General features: G+C 39.8%; 1 protein-coding gene and 1 pseudogene across 2 annotated transcripts in view; one reads left to right on the top strand and one right to left on the bottom strand.

Annotated features, from left to right (window-relative positions):
• CNNM2 (cyclin and CBS domain divalent metal cation transport mediator 2) overlaps positions 1-26634 on the bottom strand; it is a 171303-nt gene that overhangs the window by 81110 nt on the left and 63559 nt on the right. The window lies entirely within an intron of this gene.
• LOC148776020 (ubiquitin-ribosomal protein eS31 fusion protein pseudogene) lies at positions 18149-18526 on the top strand (annotated as a pseudogene).

The following is a 26634-nucleotide window of genomic DNA, read 5'->3' as shown; positions in this document are numbered from 1 at the left end:
TAGCAAATATCAAGTCTCACATAAAACTGAAGTAATCAGGAGTGTAGTACTGGCATAAACAGAAAAACCAATCAATGCAACAGAACAAATAAATGTAAACAAAGGAATCTTATAAAATGCCGGTAAGAATGTAATCTGACTCAACTACTCTGAAAACATGGTGTTATTTACTAAAACTGAGTATATCAGTTATGAGTAGATATATAAGTACCATAGGATACTATAACCTTGCTAACTCAAAGTGTAGTCCAGAACTAGCACATCTGGAATTCCCTTAAGCTTGTTAGAAACACAGATTCTCAGGCCCTATCCCAGATCTGCTGAAGTAGACTGTGCATTTTAATAAGACCTCCAGGTGACTGATACACACAAGATAGTTTGAGAAGCAATGCCCTAGGGTCCAGCAATTTCACTCCTCGGTATACATACGCCCATCAGAAGTGCGTTCTCTTGGCAAAACCCTTGGTAGCCTTTGCCCTGCTTCATTTTGTACTCCAAGGCCAAATCTACCCGCTACTGAAGGTATATCTTGACTTCCTACTTTTGCATTCCAGTCCCCTATAATGAAAAGGGCATCTTTGCTGGGTGTTAGTTCTAGAAGGTCTTCTATAGGTCTTTACAGAACCATTCAACTTTAGCTTCTTCAGCATTGCTGGTTGGGGCATAGACTTGGATTACTGTGACATTGAATGGTTTGCCTTGGAAACCAACAGAGATCATTCTGTCGTTTTTGAGAATTCACCCTAGAACTGCATTTAGGACTGTTTGTTGACTATGAGGGCTATTCCATTTCTTCTAAGGGATTCTTGCCCACAGTAGTACATATAATGGTCATCTGAGTTAAATTCACCCATTCCAGTCCATTTTAATTCACTGATTCCTAAAATGTTGATGTTCACTCTTGCCATCTCCTGTTTAACCACTTTCAATTTACCTTGATTCATGGACCTAACATTCCAGGTTCCTATGCAATATTGTTCTTTACAGAATCGGACTTTACTTCCATTACCAGTCACATCCACAACTGGGCATTGTTTTTTGCTTTGGCTGTCTCTTCATTCGTTCTGGAGTTATTTCTCCACTCTTCTCCAGTAAATAGCATATTGGGCACCTACAGACCTGGGGAGTTCATCTTTCAGTGGCCTATCTTTTTGCGTTTTCATACTGTTCACGGGCTTCTCAAGGCAAGAATACTGAAGTAACTTGCAATTCCCTTCTCCAGCGGACTACATTCTGTCAGAACTCTTCACCAACAATATAAGAGAAGACTCTACACGTGGACATGACCAGATGGTCGATACCAAATTCAGACCGATTATATTCTTTGCAGCCAATATGGAGAAACTCTATACAGCCAGCAAAAGCAAGACTGGAAGCTGACTGTGGCTCAGATCATGAACTTCTTATTGCCAAATTCAGACTTAAATTGAAGAAAGTAGGGAAAACCACTAGACCATTCAGGTATGACCTAAATCAAATCCCTTACAATTATACAGTGGAAGTGACAAATAGATTCAAGGGATTAGATCTGATAGAGTGCCTAAAGAACTATGGACGGAGGATCATGACGTTATACAGGAGGCAGTGATTAAGACCATCCGCAAGAAAAAGAAATGCAAAAAGGCAAAATGGTTGTCTGAAGAGGACTTGCAAATAGCTGTGAAAAGAAGAGAAGCGAAAGACAAAGGAGAAAAGGAAAGATATACCTATTTGAATGCAGAGTTCCAAAGAACAGCAAGAAGAAATAAGAAAGCCTTCCTCAGTGATCGATGCAAAGAAATACAGGAAAACAACAGAATGGGAAAGACTAGAGATCTCTTCAAGAAAATTAAGAGATACCAAGGGAACATTTCATGCAAAGATGAGCGCAATAAAGGATAAAAATGGTATGGACCTAACAGGAGCAGAAGATAATAAGAAGAGGTGGCAAGAATACACAGAAGAACTGCACAAAAAAGATCTTCCTGACCCAGACAACCACAATGGTGTGATCACTCAGCTAGGGCCACATATCCTGGAATGTGAAGTCAAGTGGGCCTTAGGAAACATCACGACAAACAAAGCTAGTGGAAGTGATGGAATTCCAGCTGAGATATTTCAATTCCTAAAAGATGATGCTGTGAAAGTGCTGAACTCAATATGCCAGCAAATTTGGAAAACTCAGCAGTGGCCACAGGACTGGAAAAGGTCAGTTTTCATTCCAATCCCAAAAAAAGGTAATGCCAAAGAATGCTCAAACTACCGCACAATTACACTCATCTCACACATTAGCAAAATAAGTCTCAAAATTGTCCAAGCCAGGCTTCAACAGTACATGAACCGTGAACTTCCAGATGTTCAAGCTGGATTTAGAAAAGGCAGAGGAACCAGAAGTCAAATTGCCAACATCTGTTGGATCATGGAAAAAGCAAGACAGTTCCAGAAAAACATCTACTTCTGCTTTATTGACTACGCCAAAGCCTTTGACTGTGTGAATCACAGTACACTGTGGAAAACTCTTCAACAGGTGGAATACCAGACCACCTTACTTGCCTCCTGAAAAGTCTGTATGCAGGTCAAGAAGCAACAGTTAGAAATGGATATGGAATAACAGACTGGTTCCAAATCAGGAAAGGAGTACATCAAGGCTGTATATTGTCACCCTGCTTTTTTAACTTATATGCAGAGTACATCATGTGAAATGCCGGGTTAGATGAAGCAGAAGCTGGAATCAAAACTGCTGGGAGAAATATCAATAACCTCAGATACGCAGATGACACTATCCTTATAGCAGAAACTGAAGAGGAACTAAAGAACCTCTTGATAAAATTGAAAGAAGAGAGTGAAAAGCTGACTTAAAACTCAACATTCATAAAATGAAGATCATGGTATCCGGTCCCGTCACTTTATGGCAAATAGATGGGGAAACAGTGACAGACTGTTGGGCTCCAAAATCACTGCAGATGGTGACTGCAGCCATGAAATTAAAAGACGCTTGCTCCTTGGAAGAAAAGCTATGACCAACCTAGACGGCATATTAAAAAGCAGAGACATTACTTTGCCAACAAACGTCCATCTAGTTAAAGCTACGGTTTTCCCAGTAGTCATGTATGAATGTGAGAGTTGGACCATAAAGAAAGCTGAGTGCCAAAGAATTGATGCTTTTGAACTGTGGTGTTGGAGAAGACTCTTGAGAGTCCCTTGGACTGCAAGGAGATCCAACCAGTCCATCCTAAGGGAGATCAGTCCTGAATATTCATTGGAAGGACTCATGCTGAAGCTGAAACTCCATTACTTTGGCCACCTAATGCGAAGAGCTGACTCATTTGAAAAGACCTTGATGCTGGGAAAGATTGAAGGTGGTAGGAGAAGGGGACAACAGAGGATGAGATGGTTGGGTGGCATCACCTATTCGATAGACATGAGTTTGAGCAAGCGCTGGGAGATGGTGAAGGACAGGGAAGCCTGGAGTGCTGCAGTCCATGAGGTCGCAAAGAGTTAGACATGACTGAGCGACTGAACTGAACTGATCAGAAATGCAGACAGATGTCCACCAAGAGACATTACAAAAGTATTAATAATATTAATAGTCAAAACCAAAAACTACCCCAATGCCAGACAATGGAAAGAATCAGTTGTGGGATAATCACCAAAAAATGAGAAGGAACATTCTAATTCACAAATACATTACTATATAAAAAAAGCAGACCAAGAGGATACATCCTGTATATTTTCATTTACAGGATGTACAAAAACAGGAAAAACTATGCATTCTGAAGTTAAGGCAGTGGTTATTACCTTTAGGTGACCTGGGAACATTACTCTCTCTTAGTTACTATTTCATGAGATGCAGTTTTACATAGATGGGAAAATCCATCAAGCTGTATATATACTTGCATTTTGTATACTTTCTGTATATATACTTTTTTAAAAGTTCTTTAAAAAGTGCCAGAATATTAAATGGGTCACCTATATAGAAAATGAATTCTCTCTCAATGAGTTTGCCTTTTCTTTTTTTAAAGTTCTGAAAGGAAATACACCAAAACCTAAAAAATTTTTTCCTCTGGGAGAGAAGGTTTACAATGGTTGAATTCTTTTGTTTACTCTTCTAAGCTTCTCATTTCTTATTTTCTACCACTAAGGACACTAATTTAGTAATTTATTTTACAAATTTTTGTGGAGGAAGATCGGGAGATTATTCCTAGCAATGACTTCCCAAGGGTTTCAGTGACTCTGAGAAACCATTCAAAAATTAAATAATTCTTATTGTAAGTGAATAAAAACATTGTAGTTCTAAAAGCTAACTTATGGTGCTTACTAAAATGTAAGCAAAACTAAAAATGTACCCTGTGAATTACCATAATGTTTTCCAGTTTTCAAAAAGTTCCTAAAGAAAACAGGAGTCCAGCTAGTTTAGGCAGAAAAGATAAATACAGGCAAAATTTCAATGCCTCAAGTTAAGCTCTGTGGTGTTGGAAAAATTTTTTAACTAGGAGTATATGTTACTTTTACATTGTGAAGCTATAGATACCTTTTCGTGTCAATATTTTAAAGTTTACTTTATCTCCCTCCCCTTTGTTTAAAAACTTCTATAAGAAATAATTCACAGGCTGTTTCTTTCACCCAAAGTACACACTTCAATGGTTTTCAGTATATTCAGGAGTTGTATGACCATCACCACTATCTCAGGTGGGGCTAGTGGTAAAGAACCTACCTGCCAATGCAGGAGACACAGGCTCGATCCCTGACTCAGGACGATCCCCTACAACAGAGTGTGGCAACCCACTCCAGTATTCTTGCCTGGAGAATCCCATGGACAGAGGACCTGGTGAGCTACATTCCATAGCATCACAAAGAGTCAGAAACAACTAAAGAGCATGCATGAACCAGTATCTAAATGGCAGAGCTTTTTCATCACTCCCAGAAGAAACCCATTCCAATCAGCAGTCACTCTCATGTCTCCCAATCCCTTACCCTCACCATTAGGCAAGCACTAATTCACTTTCTGGGCTTCCCTGGTGGTTCAGAGGTTAAAGTGTCTGCCTCCAATGCGGGAGACCCGGGTTTGATACCTGGGTCAGGAAGTTCCCCTGGAGAAGGAAACAGTAACCCACTCCAGTATTCTTGCCTGGAGAATCCCATGGACAGAGAAGCCTGGTAGGGTTTCAAAGAGTCGGACACGACTGAGCGACGGAACGGAATTCACTTTCTGTCTCTACAGATTTGCCTACTCTGGACATTCAACAATTTTTTGTAGTTTGCACAGTACAAGTTTTGCAATTGTTTTGTAAATAGATTCCTAAGTATTCTGACTGTAAATAGAAATGTCTTAATCTCATTGTTGAATTGTTCATTGTGAATGCATAAAAATACAAATGACTTTCCTATACTATTGCTCTTGTACCCTCCCCTGACATCCAGGTGAACTCATTCACTAATTCTTACAGTTCTGTACTGGATACCTTAGGATTTTCTATAAATACATACAAGATCATGTCATCTGCAAACATAGTTTTACTTCTTCCTTTCCAACCTGGGCACCTACCTCATCTTTATAGGGGCTGGAGAATATACATCACCTATCACCAACACACTGATATTCTAAAGACTATCCTGCCTAGAGGCACCACAGTATTTTTCAAGTTCCATGAAGCTGTTCACTCTTAATTAGCATATACACATTAAGGATACATGTTAATTTCTAGAACAAGACAGTAGCCTAGGAATAATACACGCGGTTACATTTGATAGCGAAAGAAGAGTGGAAAGTACTTATCTTTAGGAGTATTGAGTAACTTGTCAATTATGCATATTGATGCGGTTAGCCAGGACATTCTAATTTCCTTTGCTATTACACTAAATACAGTCCTGAGGGACTTCCTTGTTCTAGATGCTGGTAAATCTACTTTGCAAATATAAGAAGTATGCATCTCATGAGTTCCCACCCCACCTGAAGTCACATTTGCATTGTGAGTAAGAAAGCCAGTATAAATAAGGAACTGATCCTGCTTTTATGAAGCAGGAGATAATTACTCATGAAAACGTTTCTATAAAAGCCACCTCGGTAGGTACCATTTTATGTGGCATCGAAATAGATTTTTACAAACTTTCTAACTTAAAGATATCCAGAAACAGGGGGAAGAAATAAAACCTGAATGCTGACATAAGGCTATAAACATGGGATAGTGCAAGTCCTGTGTAGTGCAAGTCAGGCTAAATATATGACTTTTCATGCTCAGGGAGATATCTGTTCTAAACCTTCATGAAGTCCAGAGGTAACATCAGTTTACCCTTTTATCCTCTCAGTATTTTCATTCCTTTAGTTGTTATATATTACTACATACTTGGTCATTTTTTAAGAGGGAGAAAATGAAATCACGCTAGAAATCTAATGGGACTGCCAAGAACATAAAAGTAAACATATCCTGGCTTAATATTGCAGTTTTCTTTATCTCTGAATAAAATACATTACACTGATTAGAACCTTCATACTCTAGCACATAACAGTACTTTTAACCTATACTGTATGGGGCTTTTTCCTGAACTGCTTTTCCATAGAAATTACACTTAACAAATATTTAAACAGACAACTTAAATATAGCTGGTCTATAGCCTGTGAAACTTAACAGTTTAGAATGCTGCTGCATACATAAATATTAAAACCAAATCACTAGACTTTACATGTGTAAATTCCAGTATATTTAAATTATTCATCAGAATTTGAAACAAAGTTTAACATACACTCAATATCTAAATTATAGCAGGTTGTATTATGTTTCTAAATCAGAAATAAAATTTCCCATAGAAATAAGGTCGTAAGTTGTGATAACATTTTTTTCATAGAAAGCTGTTTATGGGAGAGGCTTCCCTGGTGGTCCAGTGGTTAGAACTCTGTGCTCCCGCTGTAGGGGACGCAGGTTAGATCCCTGGTCAGGGAGCTAAGATCCACATGTCATGTAGGAAAAAAAAAAAAAAAACTGTTTGCTGGAGAAGACTCTTGAGAGTCCCTTGGACTGCAAGGAGATCCAACCAGTCCATTCTAAAGGAGATCAGTCCTGGGTGTTCATTGGAAGGACTGATGCTAAAGCTGAAACTCCAATACTTTGGCCACCTCATGGGACAAGTTGACTCACTGGAAAAGACTCTGATGCTGGGAAGGATTGGGGACGGGAGGAGAAGGGGACGACAGAGAATGAGATGGCTGGATAGCATCACCGACTGGATGGACATGAGTTTGAGTGAACTCTGGGAATTGGTGATGGACAGGGAGGCCTGGCGTGCTGTGATTCATGGGGTTGCAAAGAGTCGGACACGACTTAGCGACTAAACTGAACTACTTAAATAACAGTATTGGACTCAGCAATAATACAGTCAACAAACTTTTGTGGACTATTCTAGCTACCAAACTATGATGGGCTCAATAAAGGACAGAATTGGTATGGACCTAAAAGAAGCAGAAGATATTAAGAAGAGGTGGCAAGAATACACAGAAGAACTATACAAAAAAGATCTTCCTGACCCAGATAACCACGACGGTGTGATCACTCAGCTAGGGCCAGACATCCTGGAATGTGAAGTCAAGTGGGCCTTAGGAAGCATAACTATTAACAAAGCTAGTGGAGGTGACAGAATTCCAGTTGAGCTATTTCAAATCCTAAAAGATGATGCTATGAAAGTGCTGAACTCAATATGTCAACAAATTTGGAAAACTCAGCAGTGGCCACAGGACTGGAAAAGGTCAGTCTTCATTCCAATCCCAAAGAAAGGGAATGCCAAAGAATGCTCAAACTACCGCACAATTGCACTCATCTCACACGCTAGTAAACTGATACTCAAAATTCTCCAAGCCAGGCCTCAGCAATACGTGAACCATGAACTTCCAGGTGTTCAAGCTGGTTTTAGAAAAGGCAGAGGAACCAGAGATCAAATTGCCAACATCCGCTGGATCACTGGAAAAGCATCTATTTCCAGAAAAGCATGTATTTCCAGAAAAACATCTATTTCTGCTTTACTGACTATGCCAAAGCCTTTGACTGTGTGGATCACTGTGCAGAAAACTCTTCAAAAGATGGGAATACCAGACCACCTGACCTGCCTCTTGAGAAATCTGTGTGCAGGCCAGGAAGCAACAGTTAGAACTGGACATGGAACAACAGTCTGGTTCCAAATAGGAATTGTCACCCTGCTTATTTAACCTCTATGCAGAGAACATCATGAGAAACACTGGGCTGGATGAAGCACAAGCTGGAATCAAGACTGCTGGGAGAAATATCAATAACCTCAGATACGCAGATAACACCACACTTATGGCACAAAGCAAAGAAGAAATAAAAAGCCTCATCATGAAAGTGAAAGAGGAGAGTGAAAAAGTTGGCTTATAGCTCAACATTCAGAAAAGTAAGATCATGGCATCCAGTCCCATCACTTCATGGCAGTAGATGGGGAAACAGTGGAAACAGTGGCTGACTTTATTTTGGGGGGCTCCAAAATCTGCGGATGGTGACTGCAGCCATGAAATTAAGACGCTTACTCCTTGGAAGGAAAGTTATGACCAACCTAGGCAACATATTAAAAAGCAGAGACATTACTTTGCCAACAAAGGTCCATCTAGTCAAGGCTATGGTTTTTCCAGTAGTCACATATGGATGTGAGAGTTGGACTATAAAGAAAGCTGAGCACCAAAGAATTGATGCTTTTGAACTGTGGTGTTGGATAAGACTCTTGAGAGTCCCTTGGACTGCAAGGAGATCAGTCCTGAGTTTTCATTGGAAGGACTGATGCTGAAACTCCAATACTTTGGCTACCTGGTGTGAAGAGCTGACTCATTTGAAAAGACCCTGATGCTGGGAAAGATTGAAGGCAGGAGGAGAAGGGGACAACAGAGGATCAGATGGTTGGATGGCATCACTGACTCAATGGACATGAGTTTGGGTAAACTCCAGCAATTGGTGATGGACAAGGAAGCCTGGCATGCTGTGGTCCATGGGGTCACAGAGAGTTGGACACAACTGAGCGACTGAAGTGAATTGAACTATGATATTCTAGTTACCTAATTGTGATAACACAGAACATTATTTTTAATACTTAGCAAAGGCATTTTTCAAGGTCTTTTAAAAGTACTGTGACTTTTGTTCCCCTTCACAGTCATTTAAATTAATTCTTTAAGGTTCTCAATGTCTATAATGTCAATTGAAAGAAAAATATAGAAAGAAGAAGTAAAGAAATACAATAGCAGTTAATTGGAGAAAAGACAGAAATAATATTTCCTTCACAGGAAAAAGGAAAGGAAGTTGAAACTTTAGGAATGCAGCTTTTCTTCTTTAACCCTTCTGGTAAGACTGTGACCATGTGGCAAGAAAATAACAAAACTGAAGAATGCCCATCAGCACAGGGTAGGAATGTTCACGCACGACATTCAAGTCATGCACTTGCTGTACTTCAGAGTGTACGTATTTCTTCAAAAGTATTTCGAATTCAAACAGAAACATCTTTACCTTGTACTTGAGTATACAAAAAATATCAATGGATTAATTGTACATGACCAGATAAATTATTTACTATTATGAGTATATTCATTCTCCTTACTTTGAAAAAAGGATTTATTTCATCTACATTTCCCAATGTTCAGTGAGGTTTTTTACACGGGTGACAAAGACTTCTCTCTTGTTTAAGCAATATTATGTTAGTCGCTCAGTCATGTCCGACACTTTGCAACACCGTGGACTGTAGTCTTCCAGGGTCCTCTGGTCGTGGGGTTTTCCAGGCAAGAACACTGGAGTGGGTTGCCATTTCCTTCTCCAATGCATGAAAGTGAAATGAAAGTGAAGTCGCCCAGTCGTGTCTGACTCTTAGCGAGCCCATGGACTGCAGCCCACCAGGCTCCTCCGTCCATGGGATTCTCCAGGCAAGAGTACTACCAATGGCCAACAACAAATTTTAAAAGGTTTATGTCAAATGTATCATTGCAATCTCTCAAAGATCACATATAAAATCAGACCTCTATAATGGAACAAGAATTGGGATAGGACTGGCCTCCTCATCATTGAGACTGGATGCTAACAGATAGTATAGCAATCCATCAGAATTCTCAGAAAAAAAACCCAACCCAACCAGCCATTATATGAACAGAGGGAAAAAAGGACTCAGTGGACTTCCTTCACATTTTTCAATAAGGTGGTTCTTAAGGATATGTTCCATCATAATCAGGGAGTATGTCAAGAAAGAATGACATTTTAGAAAAAAGACCACAGAAGAAAGAAAATGTAATCAGGGTACAGTACTAGGATGAGAAGTGAACAGTATTTATATAGTCATAATCATGTAAGTGACTTATGATTCAACCTATATACAAAGCAAAGACATCTTAATTGCAGTTACATTACAGAATGAAATAAAAGTCTCACCAGCTTTGAGGAAGTCCTTTACTTTTAAAAACAAAAAGTAAAAAGATACCACAAGTTGGAATTATAAGAGGGAAGATGAAAAAAAGGTAAAGGCACTACTGTTCTAACCACTAAAACAGGTAAAACCAAACTTCTGGGTTTTTTTTTTTAAGTTTACAAAATTGATAAGTCTCTAGCAAGAATAACACAGAAAAAAACAGACAACACGAATTTTTATCAGGAATGAAAGGAGGGAATTTCAATACAGGCAGTAAAAGAAGAGAATACTGCAAACAATGCTACAACACAAATTCAACAATTAGGTAAAATGGGCCAATTCCTTAAAAACTCCAAGCTACCAAGACTTATCCAAGATGAAATACGTAACTCAAACATTTACCAAATTTAACGATAGATAAAAAACCTTTTGTCTACATCTCACAGATATAGAGAACAAACCAGTGGTTAACAGTGGGGAGAGGGTAAGAGAGAAGGGGCAATAATGGAGTAGGGAATTAAGAGTATGAACTATTGGGTGCGTTACAAGGATATACTGTACAATACAGGGATTAGAGCCAGTATTTTACAGTAACTATAAATGGAGCATAACCTTCAAAAACTGTGAATCACTGTTATACATCTGTAACTCAAAATATTGTAGAGCAACTACACTTCAGTTTTAAAAAAAATCCTCTGGGGAAAAAGTCTCCAGGCCCCAATGATTTCACTGGTAAATTCTCCTCTCTCTTCCTCTTTAGTGGTGAAGTCGCGTCCGACTCTTGTGACCCCATGGACTGCAGCCTGCCAGGCTCTATCCATGGGATTCCCCAGGCAAGAATACTGGAGTGGGTTGCCATTTCCTTCTACCAAACATCTAAAAAAGAAGTCATGCTAAATATATATAGTCATATATAGTCTCTACAGAAAATGGGCTTCCCTTGTGGCTCAGCTGGTAAAGAATCCGCCTGCAATGTGGGAGACGTGGGTTCAATCCCTGGGTTGGGAAGATCCCCTGGAGAAGGGAAAGGCTACCCACTTCAGCATTGTGGCCTGGAGAATTCCTGTACAGTCCCCGGGGTCACAAAGAGTTGGACATGATTGCATGACTTTCACTTTCACTTTTCACTACAGAAAATATAAGAGGAGGGTACATTTCCCATCCTATTAGACCAGCACTACTCAGATTCCAAAGACAGACACTGAAGGAAAACTACAGACCAATATTCCTTCCTAATAAACCTATATACTCAAAATTCCTCAATATGTATAATACAGCCTGCCCTCTCCATATGTGGGTTCCACATCTGAATTAAACTCACTGTGGATCAAAGATTTCATGGGAAAAATGCAAAATAAAATAACAAAATTTCAATTTCCCTCATAGCCAACTATTTACACAGTATTTGCATTATATTTACAGCTACTTATAAAACATTGGTGGCTCAGATGGTAAAGAATCTGCCAGCAATGCCAGAGACCCAAGTTCAATCCCAGGGTTGGGAAGATCCCCTGGAGAAGGGAACGGTTACCCCCTCCAGTATCCCTGCCTGGAGAATTCCATGTACAGAGGAGCCTGACAGGCTACAGTCTATGGGGTCGCAAAGAGTTGGATACAACTGAGCAACTTTCACATAAACACACACACACAACATGTAAATGCTATGTAAACAGATGTAGATACAATATAAATACTATGTAAATGGCAAGCCACTCCAGTACTCTTGCCTAGAAAATCCCATGGACGGAGGAGCCTGGTAGGCTGCAGTCTGTGGGGTCGCTAAGGGTCGGACACGACTGAGCGACTTCACTTTCACACATTGGAGAAGGAAATGGCAACCCACTCCAGTGTTCTTGCCTGGAGAATCCCAGGGACGGGGGAGCCTGGTGGGCTGCCGTCTATGGGGTCACACAGAGTCGGACACGACTGAAGTGACTTAGCAGCAGCAAATAGTTGTTGACATATACAGAAAATTCAAGTTTTGGTTTTCAGAGCTTTCCAGAAATTGTTTGAATACTTTGTATCCACCAGTTGGCTCCACACAAGGATGGGGGACACGCAGATTCCCCATCTTCCACTATTGAAAATCCATCCTTGAGTAACTGTACCTGGTGAGGGTTTAATTATGATCCCCCTTTTCTAGATTTTCTAGATCAGGAAAATGAAGCTTGGAGAGATTAACTAGATCTGTTCAAGACAGATCCCACAGCTGGAAAATGAGAATGTCAAGGTTCAAATCCAAGGCGGACTATGCTTATGGTGTGGCAGCAAGAGAATAGGATCAGGAACAGGTGAGGAGTCACAGCCCACTCACAAGAAGGCAGACTGCACAGCTCAGCCTCCCAGCCTTCCCCCAACACAAGGCTGCCCCCAACTAAGGTGGGCACCAAGCAGTCTTTGGCAGATATGTTTACACTGGAAGAAGAATGCCAAGGGACATGCTTCCTGCCCTCAGAAAGCTTGGTCTAGTTTATACCCAAAGATCATGTCCTCAAATTGCCCATAATACATGGTGTGCTCAGGGACTGTAATACATGTGCACATACACATCAGTGTGTGCAGCAGATGTAACAGTCATGCAAATGCACATGTATATGGAGAGCACTAGAGATTCTCCTGAAGTCCTAATAGTGCCACTCCAGTCATTAATGATATAATAATTCATATAACTGAGCTAAATGGACTCTCACCCTGGCTATGAGAATTAAAAAAAAAAAAAAGCTTACTAAGAGCACATCCAAGACTTTAAGAATTACTACTGGTTAAACTACTAAGAACTCTTTCAAAGTAGCCTCAAGCACTTAAACATATCTATAAACATGCAAAATCAAGACTCAGGTTGCTGCAAATTCCTTAAAGATCATGCAAGGTAATATGTGGTTTACATTTTATACATACATATATAAATATATATATAATTATTTATATGAAATTAAAAGATGCTTACTCCTTGGAAGGAAAGCTATGACCAACCTAGACAGAATATTAAAAAGCAGAGACATTACTTTACCAACAAAGGTCCTTCTAGTCAAAGTTATGGTTTTTCCAGTAGTCATGTATCGATGTGAGAGTTGGACTATAAAGAAAGCTGAGCACCAAAGAATTGATGCTTTTGAACTGTGGTGTTGGAGAAGACTCTTGAGAGTCCCTCGGACAGCAAGGAGATCCAACCAGTCCATCCTAAAGGAGATCAGTCCTGAGTATTCTTTGGAAGGACTCATGCTGAAGCTGAAACTCCAATATTTTGGCCACCTCATGTGAAGAGTTGACTCACTGGAAAAGACTCTGATGCTGGGAAAGACTGAAGGTGGAAGAAGGGGAAAACAGAGGATGAGACGGTTGGATGATATCACCGATGCAATGGACGTGAGTTTGAGTAAGCTCCAGGATTTGGTGATGGACAGGGAAGCCTGGCGTGCTACAGTCCATGAGGTCGCAAAGAGTCGGACAGGACTGAGCAACTGAACTGAACTGATACATACTTACACACACAAATGATAATATACATTCCTTGAAAAATACTGTCTAGCAAAGCAACTGACAAAGGATTAATCTCCAAATAAACAAACAGCTCATGCATCTCCATATCAAAAAAACAGCCTAATCAAAAAATGGGTGGAAGACATTTCTCCAAAGAAGACATACAGATGGCCAAACACATGGAAAGACATTCAACATCATTAGAGAAATGTAAATCAAAACTACAACACAATATCAGCTCACATTGGTCAGAATAGCCATCATCACAAAATCCACACAGTAAATGATGGAGAGGGTTTGGAGGAAAGGGAATCGCCCTGCACTGCTGGTGGGAATGTAAACTGATAGAGCCACTATGGAGAACACTATGGAGGTTCCTTATAAAACTGAAAATGGAACTACCATGTGACCCAGCAATCCCACTACTGGGCATATACCCAGTTCAGTTCAGTTCAGTCGCTCAGTCGTTTCCAACTCTCTGCAACCCCATGAATCACAGCACGCCAGGCCTCCCTGTTCATCACCAACTCCCGGAGTTCACTCAAACTCATGTCCATCGAATCGGTGATGCCATCCAGCCATCTCACCCTCTGTCGTCCCCGTCTGCTCCTGCCCCCAATCCCTCCCAGCATCAGAGTCTTTTCCAGTGAGTCAACTCATCGCATGAGGTGGCCAAAGTATTGGAGTTTCAGCTTTAGCATCAGTCCTTCCAGTGAACACCCAGGACTGATCTCCTTTAGAATGGACTGGTTGGATCTCCTTGAAAAGCCTAATTCAAAAAGACACATGCACGCCAACATTCACTGCAGCACTATTTACAATAGCCAGGATGGAAACAATCTAAACGTCCATTAATAGAGGAATGGATAAAGAAGATGTGGTACATATATACAGGGGAATATTAGTCAGAAAAAGGAACGAAACTGGGTCATTTGTAGAGACAGCTGAAAACAGAGACTGATATAGAGTGAAGTCAGAAAGAGAACAGCAAACGTCATATATTGCCCCATGCGTACATGTGGAACCCAAAAAAACAGGTACAGACGATTGACAAAGCAGAGACAGAGACAGAGACAAAGAGCAAATGTATGGATACCAAGGCAGGAGGCTGAAACTGACATACACACACTATTGACACTATGTATAAAATAGATAACTAATGAGAACCTTAAAAGAATAAAATATACTGGATATGTAAAAATGTAAAAAGCCGTTAAAAAAACAAAAATACTGTGTTTATGATTTTAAGCTAGTTAGTTCAGACTGGCCTTCCCTCTACTCCCTCAAATATTTGTAAAGTTAGTATGGCTTTTTGACATATGATGGAATCTAAGAAACAAAGTAATCAAAATTCTAAGAGCTAAGCAAACCAATGACGAAAAATGGGAGATGACCGTAATGGGAGAAAATTAGACATCACAGTTCAAATCCTGAGATCATATACCACAATTTAAAAAGAAGGCAGTCCAAAATAATTAATAAAAACATCCATTTTAATCAATGTCTTACTTCCTCCAATTATCTCTATCCCATTTTAGCTAGAAAGGATTTCATGAGAGAGAATAGAGACAACACACTCATTGAAAGTTACAAATCTCCTAGGACCACAATTTTTGAGGCCCCAGCCCAGTACCTTACCGCATTTCTTAGTTCAGGATGGCACGTGTACTTCATTTTACCTTTCTGTCTCTCAATCTCTCACATATATAGGGGCTCTGACCCTCTCACGTATATGCAATTTTCATACGTAACAAATACTTTTCTTCCAATTTTATTGATATATACTTGATATACATCAGCACTGCCTAAGTTTAAGATGTATATAGTATTAGGATTTGACATCATGAAATGATTATCACAAGATATCCATGAGATGAATGTTTACTAATCTTGTGACAATTAGTAAACATCCATCATCTCATATAGATACAAAAACTTTTTCCTTGTGATGAAAATTCTCGGTAGTAAATCCTAACAACTTTCATATGTAACACACTATTAACTGTCACATCCCTAGGACTTCTTTTTTTCAACTGAAGGATAATTGCTTTACAGAATTTTGCTGTTTTCTGTCAAACCTCAACATGAATCAGCCATAGGTATACATAGAGCCCCTCCCTTTTGAACCTCCCTTCCCATCCCACCCCTCTAGGGTGATACAGAGCCCGTTTGAGTTTCCTGAGCCATACAGCAAATTCCCATTGGCTATCTATTTTACATACGGTAAGTGAACTCCGGGAGTTGGTGATGGACAGGGAGGCCTGGCATGCTGTGCTTCATGGGGTCGCAAAGAGTCGGACACGACTGAGCGACTGAACTGAACTGAATGTAAGTTTCCCTGTTGCTCTTTCCATACAGCTCACCCTCCCCTCCCCTCTCCCCATGTCCATGAGTCTATTCTCTATGTCTGTTTCTCCACTGCTGCTGCCCTATAAATAAATTCTTCAGCACCATTTTTCTAGATTCTGTACATATGTGTTAGAATATGTATTTATCTTTCTCTTTCTGACTTACTTCACTCTGTATAATAGGTTCTAGGTTCACTCACCTCATTAGAACTGACTCAAAGGCATTCCTTTTTATGGCTGAGTAATACTCCATTGTGTATATGTACCACCATTTCTTTATCCATTCATCTGTCAATGGACATCTAGGTTGCTTCCATGTTCTAGCTATTATAAATAGTCCTGCAATGAACAGTGGGATACATGTGTCTCTTTCAATTTTGGTTTCCTCAGGGTATATGCCTAGGAGTGGGATTGCTGGGTCATATGGTGGTTTTATTCCTCGTTTTTTTAAGGAATCTCCATACCATCTTCCATAGTGGCTGTATCAATTTACATTCCCGCCAACAGTGAAAAAGCATTCCATTTTCTCCACACCCTCTCCAGCATTTATTGTTTGTAGACCTTTAGATGATGGCCATTCTGACCAGTGTAAGGTAATATCTCATTGTAGTTTTGATTTGCATTTCTCTAATAATGAGTGATGTTGAGCACCTATTTATGTGCTTGTTAGCCATCTGTATGTCTTCTTTGGAGAAATGCCTTCTTTAGGTCTTTTCCCCACTTTTTGATTGAGTTGTTTTTCTGGTATTGAGTTGTATGAGCTGCTTGTATATTTTGGAAATTAATCCTTTGTCAGTTGTTTCATTTGCTATTATTTTCTCCCATTCTGAGGGTTGTCTTTTCACCTTGCTTACAGTCTCCTTTGCTGTGCAAAAAGCGTTTAAGTTTAATCAGGTTCCTTAGGACTTCTTTTTCTGATAACTGGAAGTTTCTACCTTTCCATTGCCTTCATCTAATTCCTCTTCCCTCTTCCCTTCACCTCCAGTAACCACAAATCTGATCTCTTTTTCTATGGTTTATTCTTGAAATATAGTTAACCTATTATTAAATGTTAGTTCCTATTACACAACAGTGATTTGATAATTCTAGACATTTCAAAAGGATTACTGCAATAAGTCATTATGACCTATCACAATACAAAGATACTACATAATTATTAGTTATATCCCATATTGTACATTTCATGACCGTGACTCATTTATTTTGCAACTGGAAGTTTGTACCTGTTAATATCCCTTACCTATTTCTCTCCCCTCCATATTCCCAACCCATCTGGCAATCCAAAGTGAAATTTTAGTTTTTCCAAATGTGGAAACTTACATTATCATGTGTAAATTAGATAGCCAGTAGGAATTTGCTGTACAACTCAGGGAACTCAAACTGGGGCTCCGTAACAACCTAGAGGGATGGGAAGGAAGGTGGGAGAGAGGGTTAAGAGGGAGGGGATACATACATACATACATATGTATGTGTATATATACATACATACGTATACCTATGGCCGATTCATGTTGATGTTTGGCAGAAACCAACACAATTTTGTAAAATAATTATCCTTCAATTTTAAAAATAAATTTAAAAAGTTTTAGTTTCTCCTGTTGATCTGACTCATGTCAATTTAATTCTTAGGCTAACCAGAAGAACCTAGAAGGGTAGAAGAGAGTTTTCTTCATTCCTGACAGGTCTCAGTCTTAGAGATCTCATCTCACTCTCCAAAGATAAGGCAAACTCTCCATTTGGTTGAAGGATGGGGTAAAAGAAATAATATAGTACATTTCTGCAAAGAGCTTTAAAAGTCCACCCCCTCAAACAACCAATCAAGGCACTGCACATTAAGGAAGGGATGAAGACACTCCTCTCACACCTCACAATTCAAAAAGGGGACAGGTCAGAAAGAGGATCGAGATTACACTAAATCCACCATCCCTCGAGGAACAGCAGCCAAGATACAGGTTACCGTGATGACCATCACTCTGGAGGTTGAACCCCTGGGTTCAACAGAAAACGTAAAGACCAGGATCCAGGATAAAGAATTTCCTTCTGATCGAAGACTTCTCTTTGCTGGCAAGCAACTGGAAGACGGACTCTGACTTCAACATTTAAAGGAGGCCACTCTTCATCTTGTGTGGAGACTTCACGGTGGTACTAAGAGAGAATCTTACACCACTCCAAAAAGAATGAGGGAAAGAAGGTTAAGCTGGCTGTCCCAACAGCCACCTTCTGAGGGAGCGCCCTTCAGATGAATGTGGGTACTGGTTTTTATGGCCAGTCACTTTGACAGATGCTATTGTGGCCTATGTGGTCTGATCTACTGTTTCAAGAAACCAGAAAACAAGTAATTTTACACTGGTTAACAAAAGACATGAACTTAAAAAAAAAAACAAACATGAACTAACCTGCTAAAAAAAAAGATTACACAAAAGTATGAAGGGTTGGTGAGGAGTGTTCTAGATTAGGAATTGGGTTTGTTCTGTCCTCACTGCTATTACCGGTCTTACGCCCTGGCCACCTGAAAGCCCAAGGGACTGGAAATGTAAGGGACTGCAATGACACGGGGGACTTCCCTGGTGATACAGTGGTTAAGACTTTGTGCTTTCACTACAGGGGACAGAGGTTTGATCCCTGGTTTGGGGAACTAGGATCCAGTACGCTGTGGAGCATAACCAAAAATAAAAATTTTTTTTAATAAATGACACTCTTCCTACCATACTAATTACCTTCAAAGAACCAGGAGCCCTAGAGTTTAACAAATGAGTGAAGAGGACATTTTAAAAAACCCAAAGTACATTTAAGTGTTTCATCTTCTTAGTGTAGTTAGACATCACTCACTTCAACTAGGAACTCACACAAAACAAGTATTTTTTCTTCCCTGGCACAACAGGCCAGCCTCAATTTAAAAAAAATTATTTGCTGAAGCAACCTCAGGGAAAAAGGCAAGGAAAAAAGACCACAGCTAAGTTTTTAGATAAGACAGAACTTACTCACTGAAGGAAGAGTACTTTTCTTCAGGAGTTTTTCAAGATGACCGACAAGATAACGAACAGTTCCCCGGTTCATCGAACATGTTGCCTGGGCTTCAGCGACGGGGGGTTTGCTCGTCTGCATGGACAGAAGTGATTCAGGGAGAGGGCTTTAAACATACTTCTGTTGACCTGATGGAACTCAGTGTTTGGAATGCTCATCTCTCTCCTTTATCCATCTGCTTTCCTGGTTCACTCACCACAAACAGGAGCTGAGGTCACTGCTCAGGAAGAAGGGGGGCAAGACACTACCACACACCAGTAATATTTTATTTTTCCTTTTCACCCAGGCATGTGCATTTGGCAATGCTCTTTGCAAACATCTAAAGCATTATAAAACTACATAAGGTGAATAACCACCATCAATTAATTCACCAATCCTAATAATCAATGGCCTGCCTTGACACTCTGCTTATCACTGATACAAAAAAATTTTTGCACCAAAATTCAGAAACTCAAATCTGGTTTCCATCACATAACACACATGTTTAAGGACTTAGAGGGGAAGATTCTTACCATTTATCTGATAAATACATTTTGCAGGTGACTATTTTCAAGCCTCTGGACTTTCTCAGTCACACTCATACCCCACACCCATCATTTTTTAGTCTTGTCTTCAGCTCTGTTTCAGTCACACTCCCATCATACTCACCTTGCTCAGTCCCATCTAAGCGCCCGTGCTGAAGCCTCCACCATCAGCCCTGGAGGACCCCGCTCTTGTCTATGACTTAGCACATGTCACGCACTGAGATATTCGGATCCCCTTCCTCAAGGGAGGGGCTCCTCTTCTCCCCTCACATCTGGCGTAGGCGGCCTCAATTCATGTTGTAGAATAGTGAATAAATGTTGTCTCCCCACCTCTGAGACACCAATTCACACCCATTACTCTTTTCTCAGACTCGCTGCAGCTTCTCTATTGGAGTGGCTCCACACCAATCCTTCTTCTGTTACCATCACCACAAAGCAGTCCTTCCTGCAACAGATACTCACTGAGCCTCTATCAAAGCCAGGCACTGCTGTCCAGCTGGAATAAAGCAATGAACCAAACATAAAAAACCCTGCCTACATGGAGCATGCATTCTAATAGGGAAGAAGTGATGCCCTGGACAGTTCACATTCAATAGAATTTCAGTATAATTCAGTTGTTTTGATTCTATATTGAGTCAAGTGACTGCCCAGATTCCTGTGGTAGATATTCTGCAAAGACCGGTACCACCAACTCCTCCTAAACCTGCAGACACGGGACTACTCCTCCCATTAAGAGGCACAGTATGTTTCCTCTCTATCTGAACCTGAACTGCCCTGTGACTCGATCAACACAATTCTCAGAAGTGACTGCTGTGTCAATTCTGGGCCTAAGAAACCCAACAGTTTCCACCATCCGGGAAACCAGGCACCACGTGAAGAAGCTCAGCCTATCCTGCTAGAGAGAAGGTATGCGGAGAGAAGGGCCCCAAGGAGGAGAACCGTGGCACCCCGGGTGACAGCCAGGACAAAGGCCACAGACACATGAGTGAGGCCACCTCCTACCTACCAGCCACCAGGTGAATGCAGCCCCTTTAGTGAGCCCAGCAAACATCACTGGAGCAGAGACCACCACCTATGATGAATTTCTGAACTACAGCACTGCAATCAGTAAAGTGGTGGTGGTTTGAAGCTACTAAATTTGGGAGTGGTTGTTAGGCAGCAATAGATAAGGGAGATCTTGCCTTCATGAGACAGAGTTCTTAGCCAGAGTCAGGGTGGTATCTTCTACGTGTTTCTAGACCTTCATTATATAAACCATTACAGTTAGGCAAAAAAGAAATACCCAGCCAAGATCTGATGAGTAACTATTTTTTGTTTGTTTTTTAAAACAGGTTTATTGGGTTAGAAATTACGTACCTTCAAGTTCATCCACATAAAGCGTACAGTTTAAGGGCTTCAAGTAAATATCACAGAATCTAACTTTAAAATCTTTTCATCACCCCCCAAAAAGAAAGCCCACAATCGCTAGCAATCACTCCCTATTTTCCACCAACCCCCAGCTCAGTCCTAGGCAACCGCTGATCTACATTCTTTCTGTCTCCATGGATTTACGTATCCTAGACATTCTGTATAAATGGGATCATACACTATATGATCTTTTATTAATGCCTTCTTTCGCTTAGCATGATTTTAATTGGGGTATAGTTGCTCTAAGGATGAGTGAATATTTATAAAACTAAATGGGGGAGAGGAATCTGGAGAAGTTGCCAAAGTATAAAACACCAGAATCTGTCTTCCCACCTAGCCAACAGCTGCACAGGTGGAATCTATTTAACTAATTTGGAACCTTGAATGCTTAGGAAGGTAAGATGATAAATTGTGATGAATTCCAGTCAATTTTGGCTCTTAGCACAGTAGCAGCCACCCGTTCATCATCCCCAGACCCTTGGCAGACAACTGCGCGTGTGTTCCTGGAACCACTGCCCACAGCCTGTGGGAGCTAGGATGGGCATAAAGGACCCTGCGCTCCAAACACCGGGGGTCCCCACTGTGACTGCCAATAACTGCTTCTGATCACAGAGGTGAGCAGCCACTGTGCCTCCCCCTCCCTGCTGCAGTCCCTTCCCTTCTAGCTGAGATGACTTCCAGGGGATTTAAAAGGCCAGGTCCCTTCTCCCCCTTCATTTTTCACTTTTTTCCCCCTTTGGAGCCTGACATTAAAGACTAGGACATTTAAAAACAACTGCATATATGAAAAAAATTAAAAAGTGACTATGTGTGCCCTGAGAAAGGCTCAGAAAAGACCTGGGAAGACCTTTAGTTTCCATCTCAGTCTGATCCTCAGCAAAGGGACTGTGTACAACAATTAAAATAAAAAACAAACAATAAGAAAAACAAGCAAGCCCTAGGGAAGGGGGAAATCGGATTTCCAGAGTTACCACATTATTATATTCAAGAGTCCACTAAAATAAATCATAAGGCATGCAAAGTAACAGCAAAGTATGGCTCATTCAGAGAAAAAAAAAATCAATAGATGATGTCCCTAAAAAAGACATAACGGCTCATACTAGACAAAGATTTCAAAGGAAATGTCTTAAAGATGCCCAACAGACTAAAGGAAGATATGGAAAAAGCCAAGAAAACAAAGTGTGAATGAAAGGAAATATCAATAAAATGACAGAACCAAAAGGAAGTTCTGAAGCGCAAAAGTATATAGCTAAAATGAAAAATTCCTTAGAAGGATTTCAAAAGCAGATTTCAGTAGACAGAAGACTCAGTGAACTTGAAGAGAAGACAATGGAAATCACTGAGTCTAAAGAAAAGAAGAAAGATAGAAGAAAAGCCAACAGAGCCTGAGGGAACTGTGGGCCACCATCAAGAAAATCAACCTAAGTAGAGAGGAAGTCTCAGAGCGAAAAGAGAGAAAAGGGAAGAGAGAATACCTGAAGAAATAATGGCTGAAAACGTCCCAGATTTAACGAAATACAGACTACAAACATCCAAAGAGCTCTGTAAACTCCAAGTAAGAACACAAAGAAACCTACACCAAGACACATTCCAATCAACCTTTCAAAAGACAAGAGAGTCTTGAAAGCACAAGACACAAGTGACTCCTCACATAAAGGGATCCTCAATAAGATTACCAGACTTCTTGTCACAAACGCAAAGTGAAGAAAACAGATTATCAAATGAGAACCCTGTTTCTGGCAAAACTGTCCTTTAAGAGGGAGGGAGAAAGCAAGACTTCCCCAAACAAAAGCTGAGAAAGTATGTGACCACCAGACCTACCCTGCAAGAAATGCTCAAGTAGTCCTACAGGGTGAAATGAAAGGACACTAGACAGTATTTTGAAGCCTATAGAGAAATACAAACCTCAATAAAGCTGAGTGTATCAGCAATTACAGAAACCATAGTATTATTTTAACAGTGGTTTGTAGCTACATTTTTCTACATGATTTAAGAGACTAAAACATTTAAAGAAAAAAATAGTACAGTAGTACTAGTATAGCTAGTATTACTGTAACTTGGGTTTCTCACTCCAAATCTTATTTTCTATATAATTTTAAATCAGTGCATTTTAAGGAATTACAAGTTCATTTTAGAGTGTGTCATGTATAAAGATGTTAGTTTTGTGACATCAACAACCGAAAGGGGTGGGGACAAAGCTGTAAAGATTCACATTACTAAAATCAGAAATGAAAATAGGGACACTGGCTCTACAGACATAAAAGGGATAGACGTGAACAACTGGATGCCCACAAATCATATCTAGATGAAATGAACAAATTGCTAGAACCACAAAAGCTACAAAGATTAAATTTTGAAGAACTGGAAAATCTGGTTATTCCTATAGCCAATAAGGAGACTGAATCAATAATCAAAAATCTCCAAACAAAGAAAAGCCTTGGACCTGATAGCTTGACTGATGAATTCTACTAAACATTTAAAGAACTAACTCCAAAAGTTCTCAAACATTTCCAAAAAACTGAAGAGAAGGGGTATTTTCAGACTCACCCTGAGAGGCCAACATTACTTTGATACCAAAGCTGGATAAGGACACGGCTTCCCTGGTGGTTCAGAGGTTAAAGCGTCTGCCTGCAATGTGGGAGACCTGGGTTCAATCCCTGGGTCAGGAAGATCCCCTGGAGAAAGAAATGGCAACCCACTCCAGTATTCTTGCCTGGAGAATCTCATGGACGGAGGAGCCTGGTGGGCTACAGTCCATGGGGTAGCAAAGGGTCGGACACGACTGAGCGACTTAACTTTCAACTTTCAAGAAAACTGCAAACCAATATTCCTTATGAACACTGATGCCAAAACCTTCAACAAAATGCAACAAACAGACGTCAGCAGCATATTAAAAGGATTATATGCCATGAATAAGTAGGATTTATTCCTGACATGTAAGGATAGTTCAACAGACCAAAAAAGTAGTACACCATATCAACAGAATGAAGGAAGAATATCCACATGATCATCTCAATTAAGCAGGAAAAGAATGACAGAAATTTAACACCCTTTCATGATAAGAACATTCAAACTAGAAACAGAAGGAAACTACTTCAACACAATAAAAGCTATATGTGAAAACCCACAGAGATCATCATCTTCAATGGTTCAAGGCTGAAAGCATTTCCTCTAATATTAGGACCAAGGCAAGGGTACCCACTTTAAGCATTTCTGCTCAACACAGTATTTGAAGTTCATTCACAGCAATTATGGAGAAGGCAATGGCAACCACTCCAGTACTCTTGCCTGGAAAATCCCATGGACGGAGGAACATGGTAGGCTGTAGTCCCTGGTGTCACTAAGAGTCAGGCACAACTAAGCGACTTCACTTTCACTTTTCACTTTCATGCACTGGAGAGGGAAATGCCAACCCACTCCAGTATTCTTGCCTGGAGAATCCCAGGGACAGAGGAGCCTGGTGGGCTGCCATCTATGGGGTCGCATAGAGTTGGACACGACTGAAGCGACTTAGCAGCAGCAGAGCAATTAGGCTAGAGAAAGAAAGGTATCCAAATTGGAAAAGAAGTAAAATTCTCTTTGTAGATGATATGATCTTATATGTAGAAAATCCTAAAGACTCCACACATATCAAAAAACTATTAAAACTAACAAATTCATTAAAGTGGAAAAATAGAAAAGCCAACACAGAAAAAATTCAGTTTCATTTATCTGTATATAACCATGAACAATTTAAAAAGGAAATTACAAAAACAATTCTGTTCACAGAAACAATTCTATTCACAATAGTATCAAAAAGAATAAAATACTTAGGAATCAACTAAGAGAAAGATTTGTACAATGATAATTACAAATATTGATAAAAAGAAATTAAGGCCATAAATGGAAACATTCCAAGATCATTAATTGGAAATCTTAACACTATTAAGATGTCCATACTACCCAAAGCTACTATAGATTCAATGCAATCCCTACCAAAATCCCAATCATGATTTTTGCAGAAATAGGAAAAACAAAACAAAAAAACCCATCCTAAAATTCATATGGAATCTCAAAATGACCCCAAGTAGCCAAAACAATCTTGAAAAAGAACTGGAAGACATACTTCCTGAATTCAAAATTTACCGCAAAGTTACAATAATCAAACAAGTGTGGTATTAGTAAACGGACATATACACAATGCAATATACTAGAGGGCCCAGAAATAAAATCCTTGCATATATGGACAAATAATTTTTGACAAGGGTGCCAAACCTTCAGTAGGGAAAGGATATTCTTTTCAACAAATATTTCTGGGAAAAATGGATATCCACATGCATGAGAATGAAGGTGGACCTTTATCTAACACCATATGCAAAAATTAACTCAAAAAAATGGATCAAGGACCTAAATATGAGCCCTAAAAGTATAAAACTCTTAGAAGAAAATGTAGGCCAAAGGCCTCCCAACAGTGGATTGGGCCATGATTTCTTAGATATGACACCAATGGCATATAAACAAAAGGAAAAAAATAGACAAAAAGGTTGCTGGGAAATTTTTTAATGCTGTACATCAAATGATACTATAAGAGTAAAACAGCAACCCACACTATGGGAGAAAACATTTACAAATTATTTATCTAATGAAGGCATAATATCCAGCATATATAACTCCTAAAACTCAAACAATAAAACAACCCATTTAAAAATGCGCAAAGGACTTGAACAGACATTTCTCTAAAGATCTATGAATGGCCATGAAGTACACAAAAAGATGTTCAACACTACTAGTCATTCGGGAAAAGCAAATCAAAACTACCATGAGATGCTACCTCACACCCACTGGGTTGGCTACGATTGAAAAACCAGAAAATAAATATAGACAAGGATGTGGAGAATGTAAAATTGGTGGGAATGTAAAATTGTCCAGGTGCTATAGAAAACTGCCTGGTAGTCCCTCCAAAAATTAACAGTAGAATTGCAGTATGATCCAGCAATTCCACTCCCAGGTCTGTGCTAAGAAGAAAAACCAAAAGGAGGGTGTGGGGGAACTGGCTGCATCCCCATATTCATAGCAGTGTTATTCACAATAACCAAAACATAGAAGCAAGCCAGTATCCATGGACTGAAAACTAGATAAAGAAAATGTGGTATATATACATAATGGGATATCCTAAAAAGGAAGGAAATTCTGCAATACGCTGCAATAATCTTGAGGATATTCTGCTAATTAAGCCTTTTTGTATTTGCTAAAATACCAAAAGGCAAATAGTGTCTGATTCCACTTATATGAGCTACTTCAGGTAGTCAAAAAATCATGAGGAAAGAAGGTAGAATGGTGGTTACCAGGGGATGTGGGTAGGGGGGAAATGAGAGTTACTGTTTAATGGGTATAGAGTTGCAGTTTTATAAGGTGAAAAGAATTATGGAGCTAGAAAGAGGTCATGGTTACACAACAATGTGAATATATTTAACACCACTGAACTATGTGTTTAATGATGGCTAAGATGGTAA

Source organism: Moschus berezovskii, chromosome 12 (genome assembly GCF_049115385.1).
Source record: "Moschus berezovskii isolate FMDL1 chromosome 12, NW_MosBer_1.0, whole genome shotgun sequence".
Lineage (NCBI taxonomy): Eukaryota > Metazoa > Chordata > Mammalia > Artiodactyla > Moschidae > Moschus > Moschus berezovskii.
Note: the sequence above shows the minus strand (reverse complement) of the source record. Positions and strands in the feature narration are given on the sequence as shown.